Source organism: Eucyclogobius newberryi, unplaced genomic scaffold (assembly GCF_026437365.1).
Source record: "Eucyclogobius newberryi isolate DKJ021-1_F unplaced genomic scaffold, fEucNew1.0.hap1 SCAF_10, whole genome shotgun sequence".
NCBI classification, from domain to species: domain Eukaryota; kingdom Metazoa; phylum Chordata; class Actinopteri; order Gobiiformes; family Gobiidae; genus Eucyclogobius; species Eucyclogobius newberryi.
This window is the reverse complement of record NW_027315724.1, coordinates 38395702-38403737: the sequence shown is the minus strand read 5'-3', so window position 1 is coordinate 38403737 and position 8036 is coordinate 38395702.

Sequence of the window (8036 nt, the reverse complement as noted above, 5' to 3'; positions counted from 1 at the left end):
ACACATTGAAACCTGTTACCAGTTACAGATCTTGACAGCTAATGTTTAGCCCTTTTACTGGTAATTTAATCAGGTCATGTCTCTTCACTGCGGGCTGGTGCTATTCGATGTCGAGCTGAGACACATTGAGCCTACAATCTTCGCCCTGAGGGTCTGGTAGGAGCCTACCCCCCATTACTCTCTTTTAAAAGCCTGAATGCTACATATGCGCACCACATTAATGACTCTTTGGACAAAACCCCATTAAGTTTAATAAACCCTCGTGAGTCGCTGCTCAAACATTTGCGATTGGATTTCTTTATTTTCTTTTGGACATTTTTGTTGCAACTCATTGAACTCAAACCCAGCTCAAAGTGCACTTTCCTCTCTCAAACATGAATCAATACTGCAGTCTGTATATGAAGCCTGCGTAAGTTCACCTGGAAGACCTAACCTAAATCTGCGTCGGGCTCCATGGAAGGACCCCTCTCCCCAGCGCCATCATCGCACTCAAGCGGGCGTCCGCCTGTCCGTCTGTGAGAGTCAGATCCCTCACTTCACCATGGACTCTCCCAGGTTTCTGCGCTTATCCCAAGAGGTTATGCAGTTTTTCCTGGCCAAGAAGGATTGGTAAAAGGACGGGGGACGTCCACGTCATGGCCCCTACACCTGCTCCTCATCCCCAATCAACGCTCTCAGTCACTCCTCCGCGCTCCAATCAACGCACAGGCGGTGGCATTTAAGCGCTCAGGCTGATGGCTCAGTCGCTTCAAACCGTATCTGCGACTGATATTATGTCAGATTTCAAATCAGATGACCCTCCACTCAAGGCTACCCGTCCTTTCAGGGGCCCCCCGGGTCCTCTCGCGGTCCTCCGGCTCGGAAGAGCGCATCGACCTGACCCGGCGGAAGAGCTGAGCGGCTCGCCGCGTCCTCTCATCACAGGACTCTTCACTTTTGCTCGAAACGTTCCATCCTCCAGCCGCGCGCCCCGCGGCAGGAACCAGGTAATCATCAGCCGCTCCGCGCACTCCGTGGCACCGCGCCGCCTCCTCCACATCGAGCGGCGGGACGTGTCCTTCACGCGGCTCCTCCCGCGCCACAGCGTCTCTCCACCGGATCACGCGACACCGGGTCCAGCTCCAGAACACGCTCCTCTCCACGTCAGGCTCCAGCACGCGGCAGCACTCTCATCCTCTGCTCCAGGAGGCCGGCCCCAGGTTTCGCAGCCCGGTGACGCCTGCAGTCGAAATTAAGTATTCCTAAATGTTTTATCTGAGTATATTGCACAAATCACAATCGTAGTGATATTTTCGAGTCTCAACCACGTCGTTTTTCATAGACGACCAGAGTTGTAGAGCCGTGTAGAGGCTTAAACTGTCTTCACGTTTGCGGCGCACGTTCCCCTCCCTCTCCTCATGAGCACAGAGCGCACACCTGACGGAACGCGCACCTGACACCTGACGGAGCGCGCACCTGACACCTGACGGAGCGCACACCTGACGGAGCGCACACCTGACGGAGCGCGCACCTGACACCTGACGGAGCGCGCACCTGACGGAGCGCACACCTGACGGAGCGCACACGCTTTGGAGCGCACACACACGAGAAGGGAAACACAGCATACGGGTTCTCTCGTCAGCGCCGTGACGTCACATGACGCCCCGCGGAGCGACACCGCGAAACGATCAGTGCAAGCACCGCACAAGTCCATGCCATTCATTCAACTCCCCGGCCAAGCTGGCTCCCTTGACCCCCCCGCTGCAGCCGTGCGGCCCTAATCGAAAGGCCCGACGCGCCCCCAGTCGAAATTAAGTATTCTACGTCTTATTTGTCTTTTGGCTATCGCAAGCACAATCTTGAGGATATTTCGGGCATCAATCAGTCTATTCTCATTAGGCGTAAAATCGCACAAGTCGCTCAGTTTGCTTCAACTGTTTTTCATGTTCGTGGCTGCGTGCTCTCCCTCCCCCAAAAGGCGGAGGAAGCACGGAGCGGCTGCATGTCCCCCTTCCCCCAAACGCACGGGGGAAGTGCCAAACGGCGCAGGTTCTTCCCTACCTGTCCCCTTGTTTTCTAGGCCGCGCTTGCCCCGCCTACTCCCCGTCCATCCCAGTTTGTAATATCTATACCCGCTGTCCCGCTCCAGTCTACATCCCACAGTCAGCCTCTCCGGCCAGCTCCCGTCTGTGACTCAAGTCCCAGTTATCCCTCGCCTTCCCCGCTGCCCATCTCTGCTGTCCCGCTCCCGTTCATGTCCCACATCTCTCATGCACCCCTCCGTCCGCCTCCCGTCTGTGGCCCATGTCCCACAGGCAACCCTCTGTCCGCCTTCCGTCTGTGGCCCATGTCCCACAGGCACCCCTCTGTCCGCCTCCCGTCTGTGGCCCATGTCCCAAAGGCAGCCCTCTGTCCGCCTCCCGTCTGTGGCCCATGTCCCACAGGCACCCCCCTGTCCGCCTCCCGTCTGTGGCCCATGTCCCAAAGGCACCCCTCTGTCCGCCTCCCGTCTGTGGCCCATGTCCCATAGGCACTTCTCTGTCCGCCTCCCGTCTGTGGCCCATGTCCCACATGCACCCCCCTGTCCGCCTCCCGTCTGTGGCCCATGTCCCACGGCACCCCCTGTCCGCCTCCCGTCCGACCAGAAACAGGTCCGGGGTCAGGTCCAGAGTCAGGTCCAGGGTCAGTTCCGACACGGCACCCCTCTGTCCGCCTCCCGTCTGTGGCCCATGTCCCACGGCACCCCCCTGTCCGCCTCCCGTCCGACCAGGTCCAGGGTCAGGTCCAGGGTCAGGTCCAGGGTCAGGTCCGACACGGCACCCCTCTGTCCGACCAGAATCAGGTGAGAGAGAGGAAGAGAGAAAAAGAAAAGGAAGAGAGATAGATAGACGAAAAGATAAGAAAAGGAAGAAGAGAAAAAGAGAGGGAAGAGAGATAAGAGAAATAAGAGAGGAAAAGTAAAAAAAAAAAAAAATCCCGACCGCTACCCACGTCTCAGTCGTCCCTCTCCTTCCCCGCTCCCGTCCATGTCCCGCTGCCATCTCCCACATCCTGCTCCCGTCCGCGTCTTCTGCTCACCCGCGACCCACGTTCCACAGCTTACCTGCCCCCGCTCGGCTCCCCGCTATCTGCAGGCAAGCCCCTTCCCGATGCTGCACCTCAACGCTCTGCCATCTGCCGGCGCCTCAACGCTCTGCCGTCTGCCGGCGCCTCAACGCTCTGCCATCTGCCGGCGCCTCAAACGCTCTGCCGTCTGCCGGCGCCTCAAACGCTCTGCCGTCTGCCGGCGCCTCAAACGCTCTGCCGTCTGCCGGCGCCTCAAACGCTCTGCCGTCTGCCGGCGCCTCAATCGCTCTGCCGTCTGCCGGCGCCTCAACGCTCTGCCGTCTGCTGGCGCCTTCCCGTTCACGCTCTCGCATCTGCCGGTGTGACAGGTTAAAAAGCGAGTCACAGATTTGAAATTTGTCATAAGACACTATTTTCACCTTTAAGTTAATTATTGTGGTCAAGACTGTGTTCAGTACAAAAAGTGTAAATGATAAAAATGTACATATAACCTGTTAAAATGTTTATTTCTATTGGCTGGCGGAAATGTGTAATATGCGCCTGCGCAAAGTTTTCAGTGTTCTTTCCTGAAATAAAACGGAAGAGTAAAGACGTGATCGTCTCTGTCTTTCACTTTTCCCATTCAAAAAGCACCACGTACCTCTCCCAAACTGTCGGAGCAGAGGGCGCAACATTTGGAGGCACCGCTGGGATGTTTGGCTAGAGTTTTATCCACCAGCCGTGAGTGGAAGCTCGACCCGAATATCCTTCTTCGAACCCTAGCATCGGAACCTAGCATCAGCAGCGAGGCACCGCAAACAACGTGGCTTTGTCAACACGTGCAACAGGTCGTATCTCAAGTGCGCACAACCACCACTAGAGGGCACCGCAAGACCACGAAGTTGAATAAGCCCTCGTTGAACTGCTTTGTCCACGTATCTGATCAAAATGGAGTCGGAGCTAGAAACTTTGCAGCTTGAAATTAAAGGTGCATTATATGAACTGAATGTTGAACAACTGATAAACGTGTGTTTGACACTAATATCTGGACAGAGAAAAGAGCAACTCACAGACAAAAGTCGTGGCCAACTTATTGCACTGATCACAAGCCATGTTGAAAGAGCTGAATTAGCTGAGCTAGAAGACGAGGGAATGTCTGAGTTGCTCAGTATTAAAGACACTATTGAAAATGCAAAAATGCCAGAGTCGGATTTTGCCCGACAAGGTGAAGACCAAGAAAGAGAAGATTTACAAAAAGAGTTAAATGATTTACGAACCAGGATTCAAGAAAAAGAAGAAGCTATGCAGCAGATTACAAAAAAACTGACCCCACAACCCCTGCCAGTGCAAAGACGAGCCCCAACGCTTCAAGATAACCCTATGTGGCGCAAAGACTTTAAGATAGCAGGCCAAATTGGTGAGCCCGGACAAAAAGACAAGCTCACATTCTCTAGTTTGGCCAGGCAAATTGAAAGTGGGCTCAGTAAAGGCTACCAAGAAGACGAGATAATAGATGCAGTGATCCGTGCCATCACACCAGGTTTGCAGTTGAGGAGCTACCTAGAAGGTAAAGGGGACCTCACTCTTCCTGCTCTGCGGAGGATCCTCAGGTCTCACTATCTGGAGAAAGGTGCTACTGAACTGTACAAGCAGCTCTCCTCTGAGGTGCAAAGCAGTAAGGAGACTCCACAAAACTTCCTTCTGAGGGCCATGGACCTTCGGCAGAAGATTCTCTTTGCATCCCAAGAAGCAGAGTCAGGTCTGAAATATAATCCGGCTTTGGTCCAGAGTTTATTCATGCATACCATCCTGACTGGCTTGCAAAGTGACAGTATCAAGAGTGACATGCAGCCCTACCTTCTCCAGGAAACCACATCTGATGAAGTCTTGTTAGAGAAAGTTAATGTGGCGTGTGCAAATGAAAAGGAACGACAAGACAAAAAGAAACATGCTGTTACCCAAAGAGCGACTTCAGTTAATGTCGTTCAGCCCAGCGACACCCCAGCCCCAGCAGAGAAAAAGACAGTCCAAAAACAAAGCACTGCCGCTTTGCCACCGGAGCTCCTGTCAGAGATTAAAAAGATGCGCTCTGAGATGGTGCTTTTAAATGACTTAAAGGCTGAGGTTTGCCAAATCAGAGAGACCATGCAGAAGTCGACAGCTGTTGCAGCACCCTTCAGCGGAGGACCAGGGGACCACTACTCGGCACCAACCTTCCAGCCGCGTCCACCGTTCCAGGAGCCACGACCGCCGAACCAGCTCGACCCATCTGCTGGGACCTTCTACCCTCAGCATTCCCAAGCAGCTCTTCAGCAGTACCACCCAGCACCAGGCCTGGGACCAACGAGAGGGAATACCCAGTTCCAGCAGCGCTTTGCCCCTCAGCGGTACCACATGCCCCGCCCACAGCCCAGGTGTTACTCTTGCATTCAGGCAGGGGAGGAGTTTTGTCAGCACTGTTTTAGATGTGGGAGCAATGAGCATTTCAGGGCGGGCTGTAGAGTACAGAGGCCAGTGAGACAGGCTAGAGTTAGTGCTTTAAACTAGCACGGGTCACTCCAACGGGACATGGGGTGACCACAGAGACAGACAGATCCCAGTGTTGTTACGGTTGTGCTAATAGGGAAATTCAAAGTTTAAAATGTTGTTCAGTGTGTAAAAGTGCCCTTTACTGTTCCAAAGAGTGCCAAGAGGAGCACTGGTCCATGCACAAAAGTAAATGTAAACCCTACATCTGTGGTAGTGTTAGGGGTAGGATGTCCTCTAAAAGACCAAACAACAAGAAACATTCTGAAGATAGAATACCTTCTGTCAGAGAGTTAGTTGGGAGAAAGTGTCTCATTAGGTGTTTTTTAGGAAACAAAAAGTTTGAAGCACTTTGGGACTCTGGCTCACAGGTTTGTGCTGTAGATGAAGTTTGGAGAGACACTAACTTACCCGAGGTACCACTAAAAGATGTGAACGAGTTTATTGACCCTAATGTACCCCTACACCTTGTGGCAGCCAATGGCACAGATATGCCATACATGGGCTGGCTAGAGGTCCCATTCAGACTTACTGATAATGACTCTGAGTTACTCATACCAATTTTAGTACTTAAAGGTAACCAGCAGCTATGTCCGATTATTGGGTTTAACGTCATCGAGCACTTGGTCTTAGACAGTTTAAAGTGTGGGACTGACTCAGGGGGGAAAGACAAACTTCTGAGGGCAGTTAAACTGGCTTTTCCACATCTCAGGAAAAACAAAGCTGATACTTTCATAAAAGCCGTAAGTGTGGGACAAACACCCGAGTACAATGTGAGAACAACAAATGAGAGAATGACTGTACCCAGTCATAGCTCACTTTTTATTGAGTGTAGGGTGCAGGCTAAGACGTTCAGAGAAGACGTTACATTGATTTTTGAACCTGGAGAAAATCCACAATGGCCTGACGGACTAGAGTTTTGTGACACTTTAGTTTCAGTGAAAGCAGGGTCTATTCCCAAGATAGTTGTCAGTGTACAGAACCCAACCAACCATGACATCACTTTATCTGGTAGAACTACTATTGGTACTGTGCAGTCAGTGGGGTCTGTTTATCCGGCCAACATCTTCAAAAAAGATCTACCTACTGTCATTAATGAAGTCCACATTTGTGAAGCCGCAGAATGCCCCCACACCAGCGAGCAATGGGACCCTCCTGTTGACCTGTCTCATTTGAATGAAAGTCAAAGTAAAATTGTTCAGCAAATGTTAAGGGAAGAGTCTCCATCATTTTCGAAAACTGATGATGACATAGGGCGTGTGACAAATCCGCAGATGGACATTATGTTAAAGGACACAGATCCAGTTACTAAAACATATCTGTCTGTACCAAAACCACTGTACAGGGAGATGAAGGATTATTTACAGGACTTGATAGCTCAGGGGTGGGTGGAAAAGTCTATTTCCTCTTACTCGTCCCCTGTAGTCTGTGTAAGAAAAAAAGACGGCACACTGCGTTTGTGTATTGATTACAGAGAACTGAACCGCAAAACACACCCAGATCGACACCCCATTCCCCGGGTACAGGATGTGATGGACAGCCTGGGAGGGAACACAACCTTTTCACTACTGGACCAGGGTAAGGCGTATCACCAGGGGTTCATGTCCAAAGACAGTAGACATATGACCGCATTTGTGACCCCCTGGGGCCTTTATGAATGGATTCGAATTCCATTTGGCCTCATGAATGCCCCGGCTGCGTTTCAGCGGTGTATGGAACAATGTCTAGAAGGACTGCGGGACGAGATATGCATTCCTTATCTGGATGACGTCCTTGTATTCAGCAGGACTTTTGATGACCATGTTGAGGATGTCAGGAAAGTATTGCGACGCCTCAGAGACAATGGGATAAAACTAAAACCAAGAAAGTGTGACCTTTTCAAACCAGAAGTTAGATATCTGGGCAGGATTGTTTCTGCTGAAGGAAGTAAAATGGACCCAGCAGACACAGCTGCTGTGAGAGCACTGAAAAACAAGAAGCCAGGTACTGTAGGTGAGCTAAGAGCAATATTAGGACTGTTAAGCTACTATAGGCAATATATCAAAGGTTTCTCTTGTGTTGCTAGTCCTTTGTATGATTTGCTCAAAGCCCCGTCGAACACAGAGACTCAGCCGAACACAAGAAAAAAAGTGACAATGAGAAAAACTAACTGTGTCCCTTCCAGTACACCTATTCATTGGACTAGTGTGCATCAGTCAGTGTTGGAGCAGCTAATTGAATGTTTAGTACAACCTCCTGTTTTAGGTTTCCCTGACTTTACTCAACCGTTTGTTTTACACACAGACGCTTCTAACCAAGGACTAGGCGCTGTATTGTATCAGAGGCAAAATGGAAAACTCCGTGTAATAGCTTATGGATCAAGAACCCTAACTGCAGCAGAGAAAAACTATAACTTACACTCAGGCAAGCTAGAATTCTTGGCTCTAAAATGGGCAATCACAGACAAGTTTCGTGATTACTTGTACTATGCACCATTCTTCACAGTG